This window comes from Eleutherodactylus coqui, chromosome 10 (assembly GCF_035609145.1).
Source record: "Eleutherodactylus coqui strain aEleCoq1 chromosome 10, aEleCoq1.hap1, whole genome shotgun sequence".
In the NCBI taxonomy this organism is placed as follows: Eukaryota; Metazoa; Chordata; class Amphibia; order Anura; family Eleutherodactylidae; genus Eleutherodactylus; species Eleutherodactylus coqui.
Window position 1 is genome coordinate 73,524,646 of NC_089846.1, and position 26,067 is coordinate 73,550,712.

Consider the following 26,067-nt stretch of genomic DNA (forward strand, 5'->3'; position numbering starts at 1 on the left):
GATATATAAAATGAGGCAGCTCAGATTGGGTGAAAACGTGTGTAATTGGGTCAAGAATTGGCTCAGAGATAGAAAGCAGAGGGTGGTAATAAATGGTTCGTACTCTGATTGGGCCACCGTTGCTAGCGGGGTGCCACAGGGTTCAGTATTAAGTCTCATTCTGTTCAATATATTTATCAACGACCCGATAGAGGGGCTGCACAGCAAAATATCAATATTTGCAGATGACACAAAATTATACAAGATAATTAATGCAACGGAGGACAATGTGCGGCTACAAACGGACCTAGATAAGCTGGGGACTTGGGCAGAAAAATGGCAAATGAAGTTCAGTGTTGATAAATGTAAGGTTATGCACATGGGCAGGAGAAACGGATGTCACCAATATACACTAAGGCCACCTGCAGACGGCCGGGTCGGTTCCGGCTGCGAGAATTCTCGCAGCAGGACCCAACCCGAGCGTCTGCAAAGAGCAGCGCGGGCACTCACCTCTCCCACAGCCCCGGCTCTTTCATGTGTCGGCTGACGGGCGGCCAGTGAGAAAATTCCACGGCGGGATTTCCCGTGGAATTTCCGCCCCTGGAAGCTGCCATAGGATTGCGTTAACAAACGTAATCCTATACAGACGGCTGTGATTTGGCCACGCTAAATATTGCGCGGCATGCTCTATTTCTGTGCGGGTCTCCAAGAGCCCCGCACAGAAACGTCACTCGCCGGCCACCGGCTCCACTCTGCGCATGCGGCGGCTGCCAGCACATAAAAGAGCCGGGCCGCGGTGAGTGCCCGCGCTGCTCTCTGCAGACACTCGGGTCGGGTCCCGCTGTGAGAATTCTCGCAGCCAGATCCGACCTGGCTGTGTGCATGTGGCCTAAGGGGCGACCAAATAACTATGTATAAATATAATAGGGGACAATACAAGGATCTCTCCCAGGATCTGTTTATACCCAGGACTGCGACGGTAACAAGAGGGCATCCGCTGCACCTAGAAGAAAGCAGGTTTCATCACCAACACAGAAGGGGGTTCTTTACTGTAACAACAGTGAGACTGTGGAACTCTCTGCCTGAGGACGTGGTGATGGCAAAATCCATAGAGGAGTTTAAGAGGGGACTAGATGTCTGCACACGATATAGACATTATGTGACCAGAGTAGTTGATCTCAAATTTGCTCTCCTCTGGACAAACAAGGGGGTTGATACAGGCTTAACTCAATGGACATTGTATTCATTCAGCCCAACATACTATGTAACACCTCCCTCACACCACCACAGCCACCAATAGGGCGGCCTACATCTCCCCCTCACAACACCACAGCCACCAACAGGATAGCCCACGTCTTCCCCCATCATCAAGCACACCGCCAGGGAGTACTGCGGCTCTGACTGCTGCCCACCAAAACAGATCAACCGCCGAGAACAGAAGCGCCAGCGCTGATTGGCTCCTAAAAGTCATCTGATCGCTAACTCGATTGGGGTTTCTGGGAAGTGTAGTCTATGTAGCGATCTTTAATTACAGAGTCTTCCGTGACTTCAACTACCTTTCCCAGAGTTCCGTGCGGCCATGGTGTCGTCACGGGATGGCGAGCCAACCGGGAGGCCCCGGAATCACGTGACGCAGTGATTTGCGGCAGCAGTAAGGTATGGCCTCACCGCTGGTATGATTGTGTGTGTGCGCCGCGTGCCGTGCAGCATGTGACCGCCGCGCTGATGGCTGCCCTGCCAGTGAGCCCAGCGGTCCCCGCTAGTATACGAGGAAGTCTGCAGGTCTCGCCGCAGTCCTCACACTGCAAACTTGGTGGTGGAGGCGAGAAACTGCCCCCTGCATTACATGGCCACAGGATGGCTGCTGCAAGTTGTAGTCCTCCTGATTGAGTTGCTCGGATGCTGTAGAGGCGGCTTGTCTCACTGCCAGGTTCTGGTCCGGCGACGCTGCTGCCGACTGGGAGTTGTAGTCCTCCTGGTCCGGTGGCATTGCTGCCTGCTGGAAGTTGTAGTGCTCCTGGTCCGGTGGCATTGCCTGCTGGGAGTTGTAGAGCTCCTGGTCCGGTGGCATTGCTGCCTGCTGGGAGTTGTAGAGCTCCTGGTCCGGTGGCATTGCTGCCTGCTGGGAGTTGTAGAGCTCCTGGTCCGGTGGCATTGCTGCCTGCTGGGAGTTGTAGAGCTCCTGGTCCGGTGGCACTGCTGCCTGCTGGGAGTTGTAGAGCTCCTGGTCCGGTGGCACTGCTGCCTGCTGGGAGTTGTAGAGCTCCTGGTCCGGTGGCACTGCTGCCTGCTGGGAGTTGTAGCGCTCCTGGTCCGGTGGCACTGCTGCCTGCTGGGAGTTGTAGCGCTCCTGGTCCGGTGGCACTGCTGCCTGCTGGGAGTTGTAGCGCTCCTGGTCCGGTGGCACTGCTGCCTGCTGGGAGTTGCAGCGCTCCTGGTCCGGTGGCACTGCTGCCTGCTGGGAGTTGCAGCGCTCCTGGTCCGGTGGCACTGCTGCCTGCTGGGAGTTGCAGCGCTCCTGGTCCGGTGGCACTGCTGCCTGCTGGGAGTTGCAGCGCTCCTGGTCCGGTGGCACTGCTGCCTGCTGGGAGTTGCAGCGCTCCTGGTCCGGTGGCACTGCTGCCTGCTGGGAGTTGCAGTCCTCTCCGTCACCAGAGTGTAAAGCGGGAAGCAGTGTAGTAAGTAGTCTTGGATGTCTTGCTGCTTGGTGTATACAGCCCCTGTGCGGAGCGGTGTGTCGTCACAGTTCCTGTTGTCCACCTCACCTGTCTCTGGGCTGCCGGTGGTAAGAGCCTACCGGAGCTGTTCCTTTTTTGCGCCAGAGCCGCAAGCATAAATACATTGTCACCAGAACTGGCTCATCACCTGTTTCATGGAAGACGTGTTGAGAGCGAGACCCCCAGAGAACGGGGCCCCCAGTGGGGAGGAGAGGTTAACAGAGTAACAGGCACACAGCGGCCCCATCATCTTCAGCGGCGCTGCCGGGGACCTCCAAGCGCTTGTACGCCGATGTTCCTGTCGGCACTGTTGAAAGGAAAGGTGCCGCGCGGCCGTCGCTTTAATCTCACGAGGGAGGGGTACATGGGGCCCCCGTTCTGAGGACATTAGCCATGAGACCTCCACCCATCAGACGGATCGGGGGTAATATTCTGGGGGCGCCCTCTATTGTGTGCAGGTGACGTTACATGGACAACTCTCCTTTAGTTAGCTGGGAGTCGTCTCTGCGGCGTTTAGATGTCTGTTCACACAGCGGTCCTCTGCTCAGTCTGACGGCCGCTGGAAGACCAACGATGGCAGTTCGCACTAACGAGAATCAATTGAGCAGAAACTGGTCACGGGACCTTTACCCGTCACCCGGTTTGTGGGAGTGTTCGCGGGGGGCCGCTCGGGCTGTAACCCCCTCTTATAACGTCACATACTGTGACGCGTCTGACGCTTTGTTAGGCGCCGGGGCTGAGACCCCACTAAGACGGGGCAGGCACACTCAGGCGAGCGCCGGGGGCTGAGACCCCACTAAGAGGGGGCAGACATACGTGCGAGCGCTGGGGGCTGAGACCCCACTAAGAGGAGGGAAGACACACTCAGGCGAGCACCGGGGGCTGAGACCCCACTGAGAGGAGGGGCAGAGACACACATGCGAGCGCTGGGGGCTGAGACCCCACTGAGAGGAGGGGCAGACACACTCATGCGAGTGCTGGGGGCTGAGACCTCACTGAGAGGAGGGGCAGACACACTCATGCGAGCGCCTCGGGCTGAGACCCCACTGAGAGGAGGGGCAGACACACTCATGCGAGCGCCTTGGGCTGAGACCCCACTGAGAGGAGGGGCAGACACACTCATGCGAACGCTGGGGGCTGAGACCCCACTGAAAGGAGGGGCAGACACTCATGCGAACGCTGGGGGCTGAGACCCCACTGAGAAGAGGGGCAGACACACTCATGCGAGCGCCTCGGGCTGAGACCCCACTGAGAGGAGGGGCAGACACACTCATGCGAGCGCCTTGGGCTGAGACCCCACTGAGAGGAGGGGCAGACACACTCATGCGAACGCTGGGGGCTGAGACCCCACTGAGAGGAGGGGCAGACACTCATGCGAACGCTGGGGGCTGAGACCCCACTGAGAGGAGGGGCAGACACACTCATGCGAGCGCCTCGGGCTGAGACCCCACTGAGAGGAGGGGCAGACACACTCATGGGAGCGCCTCGGGCTGAGACCCCACTGAGAGGAGGGGCAGACACACTCATGCGAGCGCCTCGGGCTGAGACCCCACTGAGAGGAGGGGCAGACACACTCATGCGAGCGCCTCGGGCTGAGACCCCACTGAGAGGAGGGGCAGACACACTCATGCGAGCGCCTCGGGCTGAGACCCCACTGAGAGGAGGGGCAGACACACTCATGCGAGCGCTGGGAGCTGAGACCCCACTGAGAGGAGGGGCAGACACACTCATGCGAGCGCTGGGGGCTGAGACCCCACTGAGAGGAGGGGCAGACACACTCATGCGAGCGCTGGGGGCTGAGACCCCACTGAGAGGAGGGGCAGACACACTCATGCGAGCGCTGGGGGCTGAGACCCCACTGAGAGGAGGGGCAGACACACTCATGCGAGCGCTGGGGGCAGAGACCCCACTGAGAGGAGGGGCAGAGACCCCACTGAGAGGAGGGGCAGAGACCCCACTGAGAGGAGGGGCAGAGACCCCACTGAGAGGAGGGGCAGAGACCCCACTGAGAGGAGGGGCAGAGACCCCACTGAGAGGAGGGGCAGAGACCCCACTGAGAGGAGGGGCAGAGACCCCACTGAGAGGAGGGGCAGACATACTCAGGCAAGCGCTGTGCACTTAGATTCCGTGGTCGTCTCTTCTCGCGAGCGTTGAGAGGAGGGGCAGAGACACACATGCGAGCGCTGGGGGCTGAGACCCCACTAAGAGGAGGGGCAGACACACTCAGGCAAGCGCTGTGTACTTAGATTCCGTGGTCGTTTCTTCTCGCGAGCGCCAGGGGCTGAGACCCCACTGAGAGGAGGGGCAGACACACTCATGCAAACGCTGGGGGCTGAGACCCCACTGAGAGGAGGGGCAGACACACTCATGCGAGCGCCGGGGGCTGAGACCCCACTGAGAGGAGGGGCAGACACACTCATGCGAGCGCCGGGGGCTGAGACCCTACTGAGAGGAGGGGCAGACACACTCATGCGAGCGCCGGGGGCTGAGACCCCACTGAGAGGAGGGGCAGACATACTCATGCAAGCGCTGTGCACTTAGATTCCGTGGTCGTTTCTTCTCGCGAGCGTCAGGGGCTGAGACCCCACTGAGAGGAGGGGCAGACACACTCATGCGAGCGCTGGGGGCTGAGACCCCACTGAGAGGAGGGGCAGACACACTCATGCGAGCGCTGGGGGCTGAGACCCCACTGAGAGGAGGGGCAGACACACTCATGCAAACGCTGGGGGCTGAGACCCCACTGAGAGGAGGGGCAGACACACTCATGCAAACGCTGGGGGCTGAGACCCCACTGAGAGGAGGGGCTGACACACTCATGCGAGCGCTGGGGGCTGAGACCCCACTGAGAGGAGGGGCAGACACACTCATGCGAGCGCTGGGGGCTGAGACCCCACTGAGAGGAGGGGCAGACACACTCATGCGAGCGCTGGGGGCTGAGACCCCACTGAGAGGAGGGGCAGACACACTCATGCGAGCGCTGGGGGCTGAGACCCCACTGAGTGGAGGGGCAGACACACTCATGTGATCGCTGGGGGCTGAGACCCCACTGAGATGAGGGGCAGACACACTCATGCGATCGCTGGGGGCTGAGACCCCACTGAGAGGAGGGGCAGACACACTCATGCGAGCGCTGGGGGCTGAGACCCCACTGAGAGGAGGGGCAGACATACTCAGGCAAGCGCTGTGCACTTAGATTCCGTGGTCGTCTCTTCTCGCGAGCGTTGAGAGGAGGGGCAGAGACACACATGCGAGCGCTGGGGGCTGAGACCCCACTAAGAGGAGGGGCAGACACACTCAGGCAAGCGCTGTGTACTTAGATTCCGTAGTCGTTTCTTCTCGCGAGCGCCAGGGGCTGAGACCCCACTGAGAGGAGGGGCAGACACACTCATGCAAACGCTGGGGGCTGAGACCCCACTGAGAGGAGGGGCAGACACACTCATGCGAGCGCCGGGGGCTGAGACCCCACTGAGAGGAGGGGCAGACACACTCATGCGAGCGCCGGGGGCTGAGACCCTACTGAGAGGAGGGGCAGACACACTCATGCGAGCGCCGGGGGCTGAGACCCCACTGAGAGGAGGGGCAGACATACTCATGCAAGCGCTGGGGGCTGAGACCCCACTAAGAGGAGGGGCAGACACACTCATGCGAGCGCTGGGGGCTGAGACCCCACTGAGTGGAGGGGCAGACACACTCATGCGATCGCTGGGGGCTGAGACCCCACTGAGATGAGGGGCAGACACACTCATGCGATCGCTGGGGGCTGAGACCCCACTGAGAGGAGGGGCAGACACACTCATGCGAGCGCTGGGGGCTGAGACCCCACTGAGAGGAGGGGCAGACACACTCATGCGAGCGCTGGGGGCTGAGACCCCACTGAGAGGAGGGGCAGACACACTCATGCAAACGCTGGGGGCTGAGACCCCACTGAGAGGAGGGGCAGACACACTCATGCAAACGCTGGGGGCTGAGACCCCACTGAGAGGAGGGGCTGACACACTCATGCGAGCGCTGGGGGCTGAGACCCCACTGAGAGGAGGGGCAGACACACTCATGCGAGCGCTGGGGGCTGAGACCCCACTGAGAGGAGGGGCAGACACACTCATGCGAGCGCTGGGGGCTGAGACCCCACTGAGTGGAGGGGCAGACACACTCATGTGATCGCTGGGGGCTGAGACCCCACTGAGATGAGGGGCAGACACACTCATGCGATCGCTGGGGGCTGAGACCCCACTGAGAGGAGGGGCAGACACACTCATGCGAGCGCTGGGGGCTGAGACCCCACTGAGAGGAGGGGCAGACATACTCAGGCAAGCGCTGTGCACTTAGATTCCGTGGTCGTCTCTTCTCGCGAGCGTTGAGAGGAGGGGCAGAGACACACATGCGAGCGCTGGGGGCTGAGACCCCACTAAGAGGAGGGGCAGACACACTCAGGCAAGCGCTGTGTACTTAGATTCCGTAGTCGTTTCTTCTCGCGAGCGCCAGGGGCTGAGACCCCACTGAGAGGAGGGGCAGACACACTCATGCAAACGCTGGGGGCTGAGACCCCACTGAGAGGAGGGGCAGACACACTCATGCGAGCGCCGGGGGCTGAGACCCCACTGAGAGGAGGGGCAGACACACTCATGCGAGCGCCGGGGGCTGAGACCCTACTGAGAGGAGGGGCAGACACACTCATGCGAGCGCCGGGGGCTGAGACCCCACTGAGAGGAGGGGCAGACATACTCATGCAAGCGCTGGGGGCTGAGACCCCACTAAGAGGAGGGGCAGACACACTCATGCGAGCGCTGGGGGCTGAGACCCCACTGAGTGGAGGGGCAGACACACTCATGCGATCGCTGGGGGCTGAGACCCCACTGAGATGAGGGGCAGACACACTCATGCGATCGCTGGGGGCTGAGACCCCACTGAGAGGAGGGGCAGACACACTCATGCGAGCGCTGGGGGCTGAGACCCCACTGAGTGGAGGGGCAGACACACTCATGCGATCGCTGGGGGCTGAGACCCCACTGAGAGGAGGGGCAGACACACTCATGCGATCGCTGGGGGCTGAGACCCCACTGAGAGGAGGGGCAGACACACTCATGCGAGCGCTGGGGGCTGAGACCCCACTGAGAGGAGGGGCAGACACAGTCATGCGAGCGCTGGGGGCTGAGACCCCACTGAGAGGAGGGGCAGACACAGTCATGCGAGCGCTGGGGGCTGAGACCCCACTGAGAGGAGGGGCAGACACAGTCATGCGAGCGCTGGGGGCTGAGACCCCACTGAGAGGAGGGGCAGACACAGTCATGCGAGCGCTGGGGGCTGAGACCCCACTGAGAGGAGGGGCAGACACACTCATGCGAGCGCTGGGGGCTGAGACCCCACTGAGAGGAGGGGCAGACACACTCATGCGAGCGCTGGGGGCTGAGACCCCACTGAGAGGAGGGGCAGACACACTCATGCGAGCACTGGGGGCTGAGACCCCACTGAGTGGAGGGGCAGACACACTCATGCGATCGCTGGGGGCTGAGACCCCACTGAGAGGAGGGGCAGACACACTCATGCGATCGCTGAGGGCTGAGACCCCACTGAGAGGAGGGGCAGACACACTCATGCGAGCGCTGGGGGCTGAGACCCCACTGAGAGGAGGGGCAGACACAGTCATGCGAGCGCTGGGGGCTGAGACCCCACTGAGAGGAGGGGCAGACACAGTCATGCGAGTGCTGGGGGCTGAGACCCCACTGAGAGGAGGGGCAGACACACTCATGCGAGCGCTGGGGGCTGAGACCCCACTGAGAGGAGGGGCAGACACACTCATGCGAGCGCTGGGGGCTGAGACCCCACTGAGAGAAGGGGCAGACACACTCATGCGAGCGCTGGGGGCTGAGACCCCACTGAGAGGAGGGGCAGACACACTCATGCGAGCGCTGGGGGCTGAGACCCCACTGAGAGGAGGGGCAGACACACTCATGCGAGCGCTGGGGGCTGAGACCCCACTGAGAGGAGGGGCAGACACACTCATGCGAGCGCTGGGGGCTGAGACCCCACTGAGAGGAAGGGCAGACACACTCATGCGAGCGCTGGGGGCTGAGACCCCACTGAGAGGAGGGGCAGACACACTCATGCGAGCGCTGGGGGCTGAGACCCCACTGAGAGGAGGGGCAGACACACTCATGCGAGCGCTGGGGGCTGAGACCCCACTGAGAGGAGGGGCAGACACACTCATGCGAGCGCTGGGGGCTGAGACCCCACTGAGAGGAGGGGCAGACACACTCATGCGAGCGCTGGGGGCTGAGACCCCACTGAGAGGAGGGGCACACACACTCATGCGAGCGCTGGGGGCTGAGACCCCACTGAGAGGAGGGGCAGACACACTCATGCGAGCGCTGGGGCCTGAGACCCCACTGAGAGGAGGGGCAGACACACTCATGCGAGCGCCGGGGGCTGAGACCCCACTGAGAGGAGGGGCAGAGACATACATGCGAGCACCGGGGGCTGAGACCCCACTGAGAGGAGGGGCAGACATACTCAGGCAAGCGCTGTGCACTTAGATTCCGTGGTCGTCTCTTCTTGCGAGCGTTGAGAGGAGGGGCAGAGACACACATGCGAGCGCTGGGGGCTGAGATCCCACTGAGAGGAGGGGCAGACACACTCATGCGAGCGCTGGGGGCTGAGACCCCACTGAGTGGAGGGGCAGACACACTCATGCGAGTGCTGGGGGCTGAGACCCCACTGAGAGGAGGGGCAGACACACTCATGCGAGCGCTGGGGGCTGAGACCCCACTGAGAGGAGGGGCAGACACACTCATGCGAGCGCTGGGGGCTGAGACCCCACTGAGAGGAGGGGCAGACACACTCATGCGAGCGCTGAGGGCTGAGACCCCACTGAGAGGAGGGGCAGACACACTCATGCGAGCGCTGGGGGCTGAGACCCCACTGAGAGGAGGGGCAGACACACTCATGCGAGCGCCGGGGGCTGAGACCCCACTGAGAGGAGGGGCAGACACACTCATGCGAACGCCGGGGGCTGAGACCCCACTGAGAGGAGGGGCAGAGACACACATGCGAGTGACGGGGGCTGACACCCCACTGAGAGGAGGGGCAGACATACTCAGGCGAGCGAAGGGGGCTGAGACCCCACTGAGAGGAGGGGCAGACACACTCATGCGAGCGCTGGGGGCTGAGACCCCACTGAGAGGAGGGGCAGACACAGTCATGCGAGTGCTGGGGGCTGAGACCCCACTGAGAGGAGGGGCAGACACACTCATGCGAGCGCTGGGGGCTGAGACCCCACTGAGAGGAGGGGCAGACACACTCATGCGAGCTCTGGGAGCTGAGACCCCACTGAGAGAAGGGGCAGACACACTCATGCGAGCGCTGGGGGCTGAGACCCCACTGAGAGGAGGGGCAGACACACTCATGCGAGCGCTGGGGGCTGAGACCCCACTGAGAGGAGGGGCAGACACACTCATGCGAGCGCTGGGGGCTGAGACCCCACTGAGAGGAGGGGCAGACACACTCATGCGAGCGCTGGGGGCTGAGACCCCACTGAGAGGAGGGGCAGACACACTCATGCGAGCTCTGCGAGCTGAGACCCCACTGAGAGGAGGGGCAGACACACTCATGCGAGCGCTGGGGGCTGAGACCCCACTGAGAGGAGGGGCAGACACACTCATGCGAGCGCTGGGGGCTGAGACCCCACTGAGAGGAGGGGCAGACACACTCATGCGAGCGCTGGGGGCTGAGACCCCACTGAGAGGAGGGGCAGACACACTCATGCGAGCGCTGGGGGCTGAGACCCCACTGAGAGGAGGGGCAGACACACTCATGCGAGCGCTGGGGGCTGAGACCCCACTGAGAGGAGGGGCAGACACACTCATGCGAGCGCTGGGGGCTGAGACCCCACTGAGAGGAGGGGCAGACACACTCATGCGAGCGCTGGGGGCTGAGACCCCACTGAGAGGAGGGGCAGACACACTCATGCGAGCGCTGGGGGCTGAGACCCCACTGAGAGGCGGGGCAGACACACTCATGCGAGCGCTGGGGGCTGAGACCCCACTGAGAGGAGGGGCAGACACACTCATGCGAGCGCTGGGGGCTGAGACCCCACTGAGAGGAGGGGCAGACACACTCATGCGAGCGCCAGGGGCTGAGACCCCACTGAGAGGAGGGGCAGACACACTCATGCGAGCGCCGGGGGCTGAGACCCCACTGAGAGGAGGGGCAGACACACTCATGCGAGCGCCGGGGGCTGAGACCCCACTGAGAGGAGGGGCAGACACACTCATGCGAGCGCCGGGGGCTGAGACCCCACTGAGAGGAGGGGCAGACACACTCATGCGAGCGCCGGGGGCTGAGACCCCACTGAGAGGAGGGGCAGACACACTCATGCGAGCGCCGGGGGCTGAGACCCCACTGAGAGGAGGGGCAGACACACTCATGCGAGCGCCGGGGGCTGAGACCCCACTGAGAGGAGGGGCAGAGACATACATGCGAGCACCGGGGGCTGAGACCCCACTGAGAGGAGGGGCAGACACTCATGCGAACGCTGGGGGCTGAGACCCCACTGAGAGGAGGGGCAGACACACTCATGCGAGCGCCTCGGGCTGAGACCCCACTGAGAGGAGGGGCAGACACACTCATGCGAGCGCCTCGGGCTGAGACCCCACTGAGAGGAGGGGCAGACACACTCATGCGAGCGCCTTGGGCTGAGACCCCACTGAGAGGAGGGGCAGACACACTCATGCGAACGCTGGGGGCTGAGACCCCACTGAGAGGAGGGGCAGACACTCATGCGAACGGTGGGGGCTGAGACCCCACTGAGAGGAGGGGCAGACACACTCATGCGAGCGCCTCGGGCTGAGACCCCACTGAGAGGAGGGGCAGACACACTCATGGGAGCGCCTCGGGCTGAGACCCCACTGAGAGGAGGGGCAGACACACTCATGCGAGCGCCTCGGGCTGAGACCCCACTGAGAGGAGGGGCAGACACACTCATGCGAGCGCCTCGGGCTGAGACCCCACTGAGAGGAGGGGCAGACACACTCATGCGAGCGCCTCGGGCTGAGACCCCACTGAGAGGAGGGGCAGACACACTCATGCGAGCGCTGGGAGCTGAGACCCCACTGAGAGGAGGGGCAGACACACTCATGCGAGCGCTGGGGGCTGAGACCCCACTGAGAGGAGGGGCAGACACACTCATGCGAGCGCTGGGGGCTGAGACCCCACTGAGAGGAGGGGCAGACACACTCATGCGAGCGCTGGGGGCTGAGACCCCACTGAGAGGAGGGGCAGACACACTCATGCGAGCTCTGGGGGCAGAGACCCCACTGAGAGGAGGGGCAGAGACCCCACTGAGAGGAGGGGCAGAGACCCCACTGAGAGGAGGGGCAGAGACCCCACTGAGAGGAGGGGCAGAGACCCCACTGAGAGGAGGGGCAGAGACCCCACTGAGAGGAGGGGCAGAGACCCCACTGAGAGGAGGGGCAGAGACCCCACTGAGAGGAGGGGCAGAGACCCCACTGAGAGGAGGGGCAGAGACCCCACTGAGAGGAGGGGCAGAGACCCCACTGAGAGGAGGGGCAGAGACCCCACTGAGAGGAGGGGCAGACATACTCAGGCAAGCGCTGTGCACTTAGATTCCGTGGTCGTCTCTTCTCGCGAGCGTTGAGAGGAGGGGCAGAGACACACATGCGAGCGCTGGGGGCTGAGACCCCACTAAGAGGAGGGGCAGACACACTCAGGCAAGCGCTGTGTACTTAGATTCCGTGGTCGTTTCTTCTCGCGAGCGCCAGGGGCTGAGACCCCACTGAGAGGAGGGGCAGACACACTCATGCGAGCGCCGGGGGCTGAGACCCCACTGAGAGGAGGGGCAGACATACTCATGCAAGCGCTGGGGGCTGAGACCCCACTAAGAGGAGGGGCAGACACACTCATGCGAGCGCTGGGGGCTGAGACCCCACTGAGTGGAGGGGCAGACACACTCATGCGATCGCTGGGGGCTGAGACCCCACTGAGATGAGGGGCAGACACACTCATGCGATCGCTGGGGGCTGAGACCCCACTGAGAGGAGGGGCAGACACACTCATGCGAGCGCTGGGGGCTGAGACCCCACTGAGAGGAGGGGCAGACACACTCATGCGAGCGCTGGGGGCTGAGACCCCACTGAGTGGAGGGGCAGACACACTCATGCGATCGCTGGGGGCTGAGACCCCACTGAGAGGAGGGGCAGACACACTCATGCGATCGCTGGGGGCTGAGACCCCACTGAGAGGAGGGGCAGACACAGTCATGCGAGCGCTGGGGGCTGAGACCCCACTAAGAGGAGGGGCAGACACACTCAGGCAAGCGCTGTGTACTTAGATTCCGTAGTCGTTTCTTCTCGCGAGCGCCAGGGGCTGAGACCCCACTGAGAGGAGGGGCAGACACACTCATGCAAACGCTGGGGGCTGAGACCCCACTGAGAGGAGGGGCAGACACACTCATGCGAGCGCCGGGGGCTGAGACCCCACTGAGAGGAGGGGCAGACACACTCATGCGAGCGCCGGGGGCTGAGACCCTACTGAGAGGAGGGGCAGACACACTCATGCGAGCGCCGGGGGCTGAGACCCCACTGAGAGGAGGGGCAGACATACTCATGCAAGCGCTGGGGGCTGAGACCCCACTAAGAGGAGGGGCAGACACACTCATGCGAGCGCTGGGGGCTGAGACCCCACTGAGTGGAGGGGCAGACACACTCATGCGATCGCTGGGGGCTGAGACCCCACTGAGATGAGGGGCAGACACACTCATGCGATCGCTGGGGGCTGAGACCCCACTGAGAGGAGGGGCAGACACACTCATGCGAGCGCTGGGGGCTGAGACCCCACTGAGAGGAGGGGCAGACACACTCATGCGAGCGCTGGGGGCTGAGACCCCACTGAGTGGAGGGGCAGACACACTCATGCGATCGCTGGGGGCTGAGACCCCACTGAGAGGAGGGGCAGACACACTCATGCGATCGCTGGGGGCTGAGACCCCACTGAGAGGAGGGGCAGACACAGTCATGCGAGCGCTGGGGGCTGAGACCCCACTGAGAGGAGGGGCAGACACAGTCATGCGAGCGCTGGGGGCTGAGACCCCACTGAGAGGAGGGGCAGACACAGTCATGCGAGCGCTGGGGGCTGAGACCCCACTGAGAGGAGGGGCAGACACACTCATGCGAGCGCCGGGGGCTGAGACCCCACTGAGAGGAGGGGCAGACACACTCATGCGAGCTCTGGGAGCTGAGACCCCACTGAGAGAAGGGGCAGACACACTCATGCGAGCGCTGGGGGCTGAGACCCCACTGAGAGGAGGGGCAGACACACTCATGCGAGCGCTGGGGGCTGAGACCCCACTGAGAGGAGGGGCAGACACACTCATGCGAGCGCTGGGGGCTGAGACCCCACTGAGTGGAGGGGCAGACACACTCATGCGATCGCTGGGGGCTGAGACCCCACTGAGAGGAGGGGCAGACACACTCATGCGATCGCTGGGGGCTGAGACCCCACTGAGAGGAGGGGCAGACACAGTCATGCGAGCGCTGGGGGCTGAGACCCCACTGAGAGGAGGGGCAGACACAGTCATGCGAGCGCTGGGGGCTGAGACCCCACTGAGAGGAGGGGCAGACACAGTCATGCGAGTGCTGGGGGCTGAGACCCCACTGAGAGGAGGGGCAGACACACTCATGCGAGCGCTGGGGGCTGAGACCCCACTGAGAGGAGGGGCAGACACACTCATGCGAGCTCTGGGAGCTGAGACCCCACTGAGAGAAGGGGCAGACACACTCATGCGAGCGCTGGGGGCTGAGACCCCACTGAGAGGAGGGGCAGACACACTCATGCGAGCGCTGGGGGCTGAGACCCCACTGAGAGGAGGGGCAGACACACTCATGCGAGCGCTGGGGGCTGAGACCCCACTGAGAGGAGGGGCAGACACACTCATGCGAGCGCTGGGGGCTGAGACCCCACTGAGAGGAAGGGCAGACACACTCATGCGAGCGCTGGGGGCTGAGACCCCACTGAGAGGAGGGGCAGACACACTCATGCGAGCGCTGGGGGCTGAGACCCCACTGAGAGGAGGGGCAGACACACTCATGCGAGCGCTGGGGGCTGAGACCCCACTGAGAGGAGGGGCAGACACACTCATGCGAGCGCTGGGGGCTGAGACCCCACTGAGAGGAGGGGCAGGCACAATCATGCGAGCGCTGGGGGCTGAGACCCCACTGAGAGGAGGGGCACACACACTCATGCGAGCGCTGGGGGCTGAGACCCCACTGAGAGGAGGGGCAGACACACTCATGCGAGCGCTGGGGCCTGAGACCCCACTGAGAGGAGGGGCAGACACACTCATGCGAGCGCCGGGGGCTGAGACCCCACTGAGAGGAGGGGCAGAGACATACATGCGAGCACCGGGGGCTGAGACCCCACTGAGAGGAGGGGCAGACATACTCAGGCAAGCGCTGTGCACTTAGATTCCGTGGTCGTCTCTTCTTGCGAGCGTTGAGAGGAGGGGCAGAGACACACATGCGAGCGCTGGGGGCTGAGATCCCACTGAGAGGAGGGGCAGACACACTCATGCGAGCGCTGGGGGCTGAGACCCCACTGAGTGGAGGGGCAGACACACTCATGCGAGCGCTGGGGGCTGAGACCCCACTGAGAGGAGGGGCAGACACACTCATGCGAGCGCTGGGGGCTGAGACCCCACTGAGAGGAGGGGCAGGCACACTCATGCGAGCGCTGGGGGCTGAGACCCCACTGAGAGGAGGGGCAGACACACTCATGCGAGCGCTGGGGGCTGAGACCCCACTGAGAGGAGGGGCAGACACACTCATGCGAGCGCCGGGGGCTGAGACCCCACTGAGAGGAGGGGCAGACACACTCATGCGAACGCCGGGGGCTGAGACCCTACTGAGAGGAGGGGCAGAGACACACATGCGAGTGACGGGGGCTGACACCCCACTGAGAGGAGGGGCAGACATACTCAGGCGAGCGAAGGGGGCTGAGACCCCACTGAGAGGAGGGGCAGACACACTCATGCGAGCGCTGGGGGCTGAGACCCCACTGAGAGGAGGGGCAGACACAGTCATGCGAGCGCTGGGGGCTGAGACCCCACTGAGAGGAGGGGCAGACACAGTCATGCAAGTGCTGGGGGCTGAGACCCCACTGAGAGGAGGGGCAGACACACTCATGCGAGCGCTGGGGGCTGAGACCCCACTGAGAGGAGGGGCAGACACACTCATGCGAGCTCTGGGAGCTGAGACCCCACTGAGAGAAGGGGCAGACACACTCATGCGAGCGCTGGGGGCTGAGACCCCACTGAGAGGAGGGGCAGACACACTCATGCGAGCGCTGGGGGCTGAGACCCCACTGAGAGGAGGGGCAGACACACTCATGCGAGCGCTGGGGGCTGAGACCCCACTGAGAGGAGGGGCAGACACACTCATGCGAGCGCTGGGGGCTGAGACCCCACTGAGAGGAGGGGCAGACACACTCATGCGAGCGCTGGGGGCTGAGACCCCACTGAGAGGAGGGGCAGACACACTCATGCGAGCTCTGCGAGCTGAGACCCCACTGAGAGGAGGGGCAGACACACTCATGCGAGCGCTGGGGGCTGAGACCCCACTGAGAGGAGGGGCAGACACACTCATGCGAGCGCTGGGGGCTGAGACCCCACTGAGAGGAGGGGCAGACACACTCATGCGAGCGCTGGGGGCTGAGACCCCACTGAGAGGAGGGGCAGACACACTCATGCGAGCGCTGGGGGCTGAGACCCCACTGAGAGGAGGGGCAGACACACTCATGCGAGCGCTGGGGGCTGAGACCCCACTGAGAGGAGGGGCAGACACACTCATGCGAGCGCTGGGGGCTGAGACCCCACTGAGAGGAGGGGCAGACACACTCATGCGAGCGCTGGGGGCTGAGACCCCACTGAGAGGAGGGGCAGACACACTCATGCGAGCGCTGGGGGCTGAGACCCCACTGAGAGGAGGGGCAGACACACTCATGCGAGCGCTGGGGGCTGAGACCCCACTGAGAGGAGGGGCAGACACACTCATGCGAGCGCTGGGGGCTGAGACCCCACTGAGAGGAGGGGCAGACACACTCATGCGAGCGCCGGGGGCTGAGACCCCACTGAGAGGAGGGGCAGACACACTCATGCGAGCGCCGGGGGCTGAGACCCCACTGAGAGGAGGGGCAGACACACTCATGCGAGCGCCGGGGGCTGAGACCCCACTGAGAGGAGGGGCAGACACACTCATGCGAGCGCCGGGGGCTGAGACCCCACTGAGAGGAGGGGCAGACACACTCATGCGAGCGCCGGGGGCTGAGACCCCACTGAGAGGAGGGGCAGACACACTCATGCGAGCGCCGGGGGCTGAGACCCCACTGAGAGGAGGGGCAGACACACTCATGCGAGCGCCGGGGGCTGAGACCCCACTGAGAGGAGGGGCAGACACACTCATGCGAGCGCCGGGGGCTGAGACCCCACTGAGAGGAGGGGCAGACACACTCATGCGAGCGCCGGGGCCTGAGACCCCACTGAGAGGAGGGGCAGACACACTCATGCGAGCGCCGGGGGCTGAGACCCCACTGAGAGGAGGGGCAGACACACTCATGCGAGCGCCGGGGGCTGAGACCCCACTGAGAGGAGGGGCAGACACACTCATGCGAGCGCCGGGGGCTGAGACCCCACTGAGAGGAGGGGCAGAGACATACATGCGAGCACCGGGGGCTGAGACCCCACTGAGAGGAGGGGCAGACATACTCAGGCAAGCGCCGTGCACTTAAATTCCGTGGTCGTCTCTTCTTGCGAGCGTTGAGAGGAGGGGCAGGGACACACATGCGAGCGCTGGGGGCTGAGATCCCACTGAGAGGAGGAGCAGACACACTCATGCGAGCGCTGGGGCTGAGATCCCACTGAGAGGAGGGCCAGACATACTCATACGAGCGCTGGGGGCTGAGACCCCACTGAGAGGAGGGGCAGACACACTCATGCGAGCGCTGGGGGCTGAGACCCCACTGAGAGGAGGGGCAGACACACTCATGCGAGCGCTGGGGGCTGAGACCCCACTGAGAGGAGGGGCCGACACACTCATGCGAGCGCTGGGGGCTGAGACCCCACTGAGAGGAGGGGCAGACACACTCATGCGAGCGCTGGGGGCTGAGACCCCACTGAGAGGAGGGGCAGACACACTCATGCGAGCGCTGGGGGCTGAGACCCCACTGAGAGGAGGGGCAGACACACTCATGCGAGCGCTGGGGGCTGAGACCCCACTGAGAGGAGGGGCAGACACACTCATGCGAGCGCTGGGGGCTGAGACCCCACTGAGAGGAGGGGCAGACACACTCATGCGAGCGCTGGGGGCTGAGACCCCACTGAGAGGAGGGGCAGACACACTCATGCGAGCGCTGGGGGCTGAGACCCCACTGAGAGGAGGGGCAGACACACTCATGCGAGCGCTGGGGGCTGAGACCCCACTGAGAGGAGGGGCAGACACACTCATGCGAGCGCTGGGGGCTGAGACCCCACTGAGAGGAGGGGCAGACACACTCATGCGAGCGCCGGGGGCTGAGACCCCACTGAGAGGAGGGGCAGACACACTCATGCGAGCGCCGGGGGCTGAGACCCCACTGAGAGGAGGGGCAGACACACTCATGCGAGCGCCGGGGGCTGACACCCCACTGAGAGGAGGGGCAGACACACTCATGCGAGCGCTGGGGGCTGAGACCCCACTGAGAGGAGGGGCAGACACACTCATGCGAGCGCTGGGGGCTGAGACCCCACTGAGAGGAGGGGCAGACACACTCATGCGAGCGCTGGGGGCTGAGACCCCACTGAGAGGAGGGGCAGACACACTCATGCGAGCGCTGGGGGCTGAGACCCCACTGAGAGGAGGGGCAGACACACTCATGCGAGCGCTGGGGGCTGAGACCCCACTGAGAGGAGGGGCAGACACACTCATGCGAGCGCTGGGGGATGAGACCCCACTGAGAGGAGGGGCAGACACACTCATGCGAGCGCTGGGGGCTGAGACCCCACTGAGAGGAGGGGCAGACACAGTCATGCGAGCGCTGGGGGCTGAGACCCCACTGAGAGGAGGGGCAGACACACTCATGCGAGCGCTGGGGGCTGAGACCCCACTGAGTGGAGGGGCAGACACACTCATGCGAGCGCCGGGGCCTGAGACCCCACTGAGAGGAGGGGCAGACACACTCATGCGAGCGCCGGGGGCTGAGACCCCACTGAGAGGAGGGGCAGACACACTCATGCGAGCGCCGGGGGCTGAGACCCCACTGAGAGGAGGGGCAGACACACTCATGCGAGCGCCGGGGGCTGAGACCCCACTGAGAGGAGGGGCAGAGACATACATGCGAGCACCGGGGGCTGAGACCCCACTGAGAGGAGGGGCAGACATACTCAGGCAAGCGCCGTGCACTTAAATTCCGTGGTCGTCTCTTCTTGCGAGCGTTGAGAGGAGGGGCAGGGACACACATGCGAGCGCTGGGGGCTGAGATCCCACTGAGAGGAGGAGCAGACACACTCATGCGAGCGCTGGGGCTGAGATCCCACTGAGAGGAGGGCCAGACATACTCATACGAGCGCTGGGGGCTGAGACCCCACTGAGAGGAGGGGCAGACACACTCATGCGAGCGCTGGGGGCTGAGACCCCACTGAGAGGAGGGGCAGACACACTCATGCGAGCGCTGGGGGCTGAGACCCCACTGAGAGGAGGGGCCGACACACTCATGCGAGCGCTGGGGGCTGAGAGCCCACTGAGAGGAGGGGCAGACACACTCATGCGAGCGCTGGGGGCTGAGACCCCACTGAGAGGAGGGGCAGACACACTCATGCGAGCGCTGGGGGCTGAGACCCCACTGAGAGGAGGGGCAGACACACTCATGCGAGCGCTGGGGGCTGAGACCCCACTGAGAGGAGGGGCAGACACACTCATGCGAGCGCTGGGGGCTGAGACCCCACTGAGAGGAGGGGCAGACACACTCATGCGAGCGCTGGGGGCTGAGACCCCACTGAGAGGAGGGGCAGACACACTCATGCGAGCGCTGGGGGCTGAGACCCCACTGAGAGGAGGGGCAGACACACTCATGCGAGCGCCGGGGGCTGAGACCCCACTGAGAGGAGGGGCAGACACACTCATGCGAGCGCCGGGGGCTGAGACCCCACTGAGAGGAGGGGCAGACACACTCATGCGAGCGCCGGGGGCTGACACCCCACTGAGAGGAGGGGCAGACACACTCATGCGAGCGCTGGGGGCTGAGACCCCACTGAGAGGAGGGGCAGACACACTCATGCGAGCGCTGGGGGCTGAGACCCCACTGAGAGGAGGGGCAGACACACTCATGCGAGCGCTGGGGGCTGAGACCCCACTGAGAGGAGGGGCAGACACACTCATGCGAGCGCTGGGGGCTGAGACCCCACTGAGAGGAGGGGCAGACACACTCATGCGAGCGCTGGGGGCTGAGACCCCACTGAGAGGAGGGGCAGACACACTCATGCGAGCGCTGGGGGCTGAGACCCCACTGAGAGGAGGGGCAGACACAGTCATGCGAGCGCTGGGGGCTGAGACCCCACTGAGAGGAGGGGCAGACACACTCATGCGAGCGCTGGGGGCTGAGACCCCACTGAGTGGAGGGGCAGACACACTCATGCGATCGCTGGGGGCTGAGACCCCACTGAGAGGAGGGGCAGACACACTCATGCGATCGCTGGGGGCTGAGACCCCACTGAGAGGAGGGGCAGACACACTCATGCGAGCGCTGGGGGCTGAGACCCCACTGAGAGGAGGGGCAGACACACTCATGCGAGCGCTGGGGGCTGAGACCCCACTGAGAGGAGGGGCAGACACAGTCATGCGAGCGCTGGGGGCTGAGACCCCACTGAGAGGAGGGGCAGACACACTCATGCGAGCGCTGGGGGCTGAGACCCCACTGAGAGGAGGGGCAGACACACTCATGCGAGCGCTGGGGGCTGAGACCCCACTGAGAGGAGGGGCAGACACACTCATGCGAGCGCTGGGGGCTGAGACCCCACTGAGAGGAGGGGCAGACACACTCATGCGAGCGCTGGGGGCTGAGACCCCACTGAGAGGAGGGGCAGACACACTCATGCGAGCGCTGGGGGCTGAGACCCCACTGAGAGGAGGGGCAGACACACTCATGCGAGCGCTGGGGGCTGAGACCCCACTGAGAGGAGGGGCAGACACACTCATGCGAGCGCTGGGGGCTGAGACCCCACTGAGAGGAGGGGCAGACACACTCATGCGAGCGCTGGGGGCTGAGACCCCACTGAGAGGAGGGGCAGACACACTCATGCGAGCGCTGGGGGCTGAGACCCCACTGAGAGGAGGGGCAGACACACTCATGCGAGCGCTGGGGGCTGAGACCCCACTGAGAGGAGGGGCAGACACACTCATGCGAGCGCTGGGGGCTGAGACCCCACTGAATGGAGGGGCAGACACACTCATGCGAGCGCTGGGGGCTGAGACCCCACTGAGAGGAGGGGCAGACACACTTATGCGAGCGCTGGGGGCTGAGACCCCACTGAGAGGAGGGGCAGACACACTCATGCGAGCGCTGGGGGCTGAGACCCCACTGAGAGGAGGGGCAGACACACTCATGCGAGCGCTGGGGGCTGAGACCCCACTGAGAGGAGGGGCAGACACACTCATGCGAGCGCTGGGGCCTGAGACCCCACTGAGAGGAGGGGCAGACACACTCATGCGAGCGCCGGGGGCTGAGACCCCACTGAGAGGAGGGGCAGAGACATACATGCGAGCACCGGGGGCTGAGACCCCACTGAGAGGAGGGGCAGACATACTCAGGCAAGCGCTGTGCACTTAGATTCTGTGGCCTACTCTTCTTGCGAGCGTTGAGAGGAGGGGCAGAGACACACATGCGAGCGCTGGGGGCTGAGATCCCACTGAGAGGAGGGGCAGACACACTCATGCGAGCGCTGGGGGCTGAGACCCCACTGAGTGGAGGGGCAGACACACTCATGCGAGCGCTGGGGGCTGAGACCCCACTGAGAGGAGGGGCAGACACACTCATGCGAGCGCTGGGGGCTGAGACCCCACTGAGAGGAGGGGCAGACACACTCATGCGAGCGCTGGGGGCTGAGACTCCACTGAGAGGAGGGGCAGACACACTCATGCGAGCGCTGAGGGCTGAGACCCCACTGAGAGGAGGGGCAGACACACTCATGCGAGCGCTGGGGGCTGAGACCCCACTGAGAGGAGGGGCAGACACACTCATGCGAGCGCCGGGGGCTGAGACCCCACTGAGAGGAGGGGCAGACACACTCATGCGAACGCCGGGGGCTGAGACCCCACTGAGAGGAGGGGCAGAGACACACATGCGAGTGACGGGGGCTGACACCCCACTGAGAGGAGGGGCAGACATACTCAGGCGAGCGAAGGGGGCTGAGACCCCACTGAGAGGAGGGGCAGACACACTCATGTGAGCGCTGGGGGCTGAGACCCCACTGAGAGGAGGGGCAGACACAGTCATGCGAGCGCTGGGGGCTGAGACCCCACTGAGAGGAGGGGCAGACACACTCATGCAAGTGCTGGGGGCTGAGACCCCACTGAGAGGATGGGCAGACACACTCATGCGAGCGCTGGGGGCTGAGACCCCACTGAGAGGAGGGGCAGACACACTCATGCGAGCTCTGGGAGCTGAGACCCCACTGAGAGAAGGGGCAGACACACTCATGCGAGCGCTGGGGGCTGAGACCCCACTGAGAGGAGGGGCAGACACACTCATGTGAGCGCTGGGGGCTGAGACCCCACTGAGAGGAGGGGCAGACACACTCATGCGAGCGCTGGGGGCTGAGACCCCACTGAGAGGAGGGGCAGACACACTCATGCGAGCGCTGGGGGCTGAGACCCCACTGAGAGGAGGGGCAGACACACTCATGCGAGCGCTGGGGGCTGAGACCCCACTGAGAGGAGGGGCAGACACACTCATGCGAGCGCTGGGGGCTGAGACCCCACTGAGAGGAGGGGCAGACACACTCATGCGAGCTCTGCGAGCTGAGACCCCACTGAGAGAAGGGGCAGACACACTCATGCGAGCGCTGGGGGCTGAGACCCCACTGAGAGGAGGGGCAGACACACTCATGCGAGCGCTGGGGGCTGAGACCCCACTGAGAGGAGGGGCAGACATACTCAGGCAAGCGCTGTGCACTTAGATTCCGTGGTCGTCTCTTCTTGCGAGCGTTGAGAGGAGGGGCAGAGACACACATGCGAGCGCTGTGGGCTGAGATCCCACTGAGAGGAGGGGCAGACACACTCATGCGAGCGCTGGGGCTGAGATCCCACTGAGAGGAGGGCCAGACATACTCATACGAGCGCTGGGGGCTGAGACCCCACTGAGAGGAGGGGCAGACACACTCATGCGAGCGCTGGGGGCTGAGACCCCACTGAGAGGAGGGGCAGACACACTCATGCGAGCGCTGGGGGCTGAGACCCCACTGAGAGGAGGGGCAGACACACTCATGCGAGCGCTGGGGGCTGAGACCCCACTGAGAGGAGGGGCAGAGACATACATGCGAGCACCGGGGGCTGAGACCCCACTGAGAGGAGGGGCAGACATACTCATGCAAGCGCTGTGCACTTAGATTCCGTGGTCGTCTCTTCTCGCGAGCGTTGAGAGGAGGGGCAGAGACACACATGCGAGCGCTGGGGGCTGAGACCCCACTGAGAGGAAGGACAGACACACTCATGCGAGCGCTGGCGGCTGAGACCCCACTGAGAGGAGGGGCAGACACACTCATGCGAGCGCTGGGGGCTGAGACCCCACTGAGAGGAGGGACAGACACACTCATGCGAGCGCTGGCGGCTGAGACCCCACTGAGAGGACGGGCAGACACACTCATGCGAGCGCCGGGGGCTGAGACCCCACTGAGAGGAGGGGCAGAGACACACATGCGAGTGCCGGGGGCTGACACCCCACTGAGAGGAGGGGCAGACATACTCAGGCGAGCGCCGGGGGCTGAGACCCCACTGAGAGGACGGGCAGACACACTCATGCGAGCGCCGGGGGCTGAGACCCCACTGAGAGGAGGGGCAGAGACACATGCGAGCGCTGGGGGCTGAGACCCCACTGAGAGGAGGGGCAGACACACTCATGCGAGCGCTGGGGGCTGAGACCCCACTGAGAGGAGGGGCAGACATACTCAGGCAAGCGCTGTGCACTTAGATTCCGTGGTCGTCTCTTCTTGCGAGCGTTGAGAGGAGGGGCAGAGACACACATGCGAGCGCTGGGGGCTGAGATCCCACTGAGAGGAGGGGCAGACACACTCATGCGAGCGCTGGGGCTGAGATCCCACTGAGAGGAGGGCCAGACATACTCATACTAGCGCTGGGGGCTGAGACCCCACTGAGAGGAGGGGCAGACACACTCATGCGAGCGCTGGGGGCTGAGACCCCACTGAGAGGAGGGGCAGACACACTCATGCGAGTGCCGGGGGCTGACACCCCACTGAGAGGAGGGGCAGACATACTCAGGCGAGCGCCGGGGGCTGAGACCCCACTGAGAGGACGGGCAGACACACTCATGCGAGCGCCGGGGGCTGAGACCCCACTGAGAGGAGGGGCAGAGACACATGCGAGTGCCGGGGGCTGACACCCCACTGAGAGGAGGGGCAGACACACTCATGCGAGCGCTGGGGGCTGAGACCCCACTAAGAGGAGGGGCAGACACACTCATGCGAGCGCTGGGGCTGAGATCCCACTGAGAGGAGGGCCAGACATACTCATACGAGCGCTGGGGGCTGAGACCCCACTGAGAGGAGGGGCAGACACACTCATGCGAGCGCCGGGGGCTGAGACCCCACTGAGAGGAGGGGCAGAGACACACATGCGAGTGCCGGGGCTGACACCCCACTGAGAGGAGGGGCAGACATACTCAGGCGAGCACCGGGGGCTGAGACCCCACTGAGAGGACGGGCAGACACACTCATGCGAGCGCCGGGGGCTGAGACCCCACTGAGAGGAGGGGCAGAGACACATGCGAGTGCCGGGGGCTGACACCCCACTGAGAGGAGGGGCAGACACACTCATGCGAGCGCTGGGGCCTGAGACCCCACTGAGAGGAGGGGCAGACACACTCATGCGAGCGCTGGGGGCTGAGACCCCACTGAGAGGAGGGGCAGACATACTCAGGCAAGCGCTGTGCACTTAGATTCCGTGGTCGTCTCTTCTTGCGAGCGTTGAGAGGAGGGGCAGAGACACACATGCGAGCGCTGGGGGCTGAGATCCCACTGAGAGGAGGGGCAGACACACTCATGCGAGCGCTGGGGCTGAGATCCCACTGAGAGGAGGGCCAGACATACTCATACGAGCGCTGGGGGCTGAGACCCCACTGAGAGGAGGGGCAGACACACTCATGCGAGCGCTGGGGGCTGAGACCCCACTGAGAGGAGGGGCAGACACACTCATGCGAGCGCTGGGGGCTGAGACCCCACTGAGAGGAGGGGCAGACACACTCATGCGAGCGCTGGGGGCTGAGACCCCACTGAGAGGAGGGGCAGACACACTCATGCGAGCGCTGTGGGCTGAGACCCCACTGAGAGGAGGGGCAGACACACTCATGCGAGCGCTGGGGGCTGAGACCCCACTGAGAGGAGGGGCAGACACACTCATGCGAGCGCTGGGGGCTGAGACCCCACTGAGAGGAGGGGCAGACACACTCATGCGAGCGCTGGGGGCTGAGACCCCACTGAGAGGAGGGACAGACACACTCATGCGAGCGCTGGCGGCTGAGACCCCACTGAGAGGAGGGGCAGACACACTCATGCGAGCGCCGAGGGCTGAGACCCCACTGAAAGGAGGGGCAGACACACTCATGCGAGCGCCGGGGGCTGAGACCCCACTGAGAGGAGGGGCAGACACACTCATGCGAGCGCCGGGGGCTGAGACCCCACTGAGAGGAGGGGCAGACACACTCATGCGAGCGCCGGGGGCTGAGACCCCACTGAGAGGAGGGGCTGACACACTCATGCGAGCGCCGGGGGCTGAGACCCCACTGAGAGGAGGGGCTGACACACTCATGCGAGCGCCGGGGGCTGAGACCCCACTGAGAGGAGGGGCAGACACACTCATGCGAGCGCCGGGGGCTGAGACCCCACTGAGAGGAGGGGCTGACACACTCATGCGAGCGCCGGGGGCTGAGACCCCACTGAGAGGAGGGGCAGACACACTCATGCGAGCGCCGGGGGCTGAGACCCCACTGAGAGGAGGGGCAGACACAGTCATGCGAGCGCCGGGGGCTGAGACCCCACTGAGAGGAGGGGCAGACACAGTCATGCGAGCGCCGGGGGCTGAGACCCCACTGAGAGGAGGGGCAGACA

At 64.4% G+C, this 26,067-nt stretch overlaps 1 protein-coding gene across 2 annotated transcripts in view; it reads left to right on the forward strand.

Annotated features, from left to right (window-relative positions):
• Window positions 1-1,583: 1,583 nt before the first annotated feature.
• The window catches only part of LOC136580590 (zinc finger protein 569-like), a 48,555-nt gene continuing 24,071 nt past the window's right edge, over window positions 1,584-26,067 (forward strand). For both annotated transcript variants that reach the window (XM_066581253.1, XM_066581251.1), the window contains exon 1: window positions 1,584-1,635. The gene's annotated coding sequence lies outside the window, so the exon portion shown is untranslated. The remainder of the gene's footprint in view (window positions 1,636-26,067) is intronic.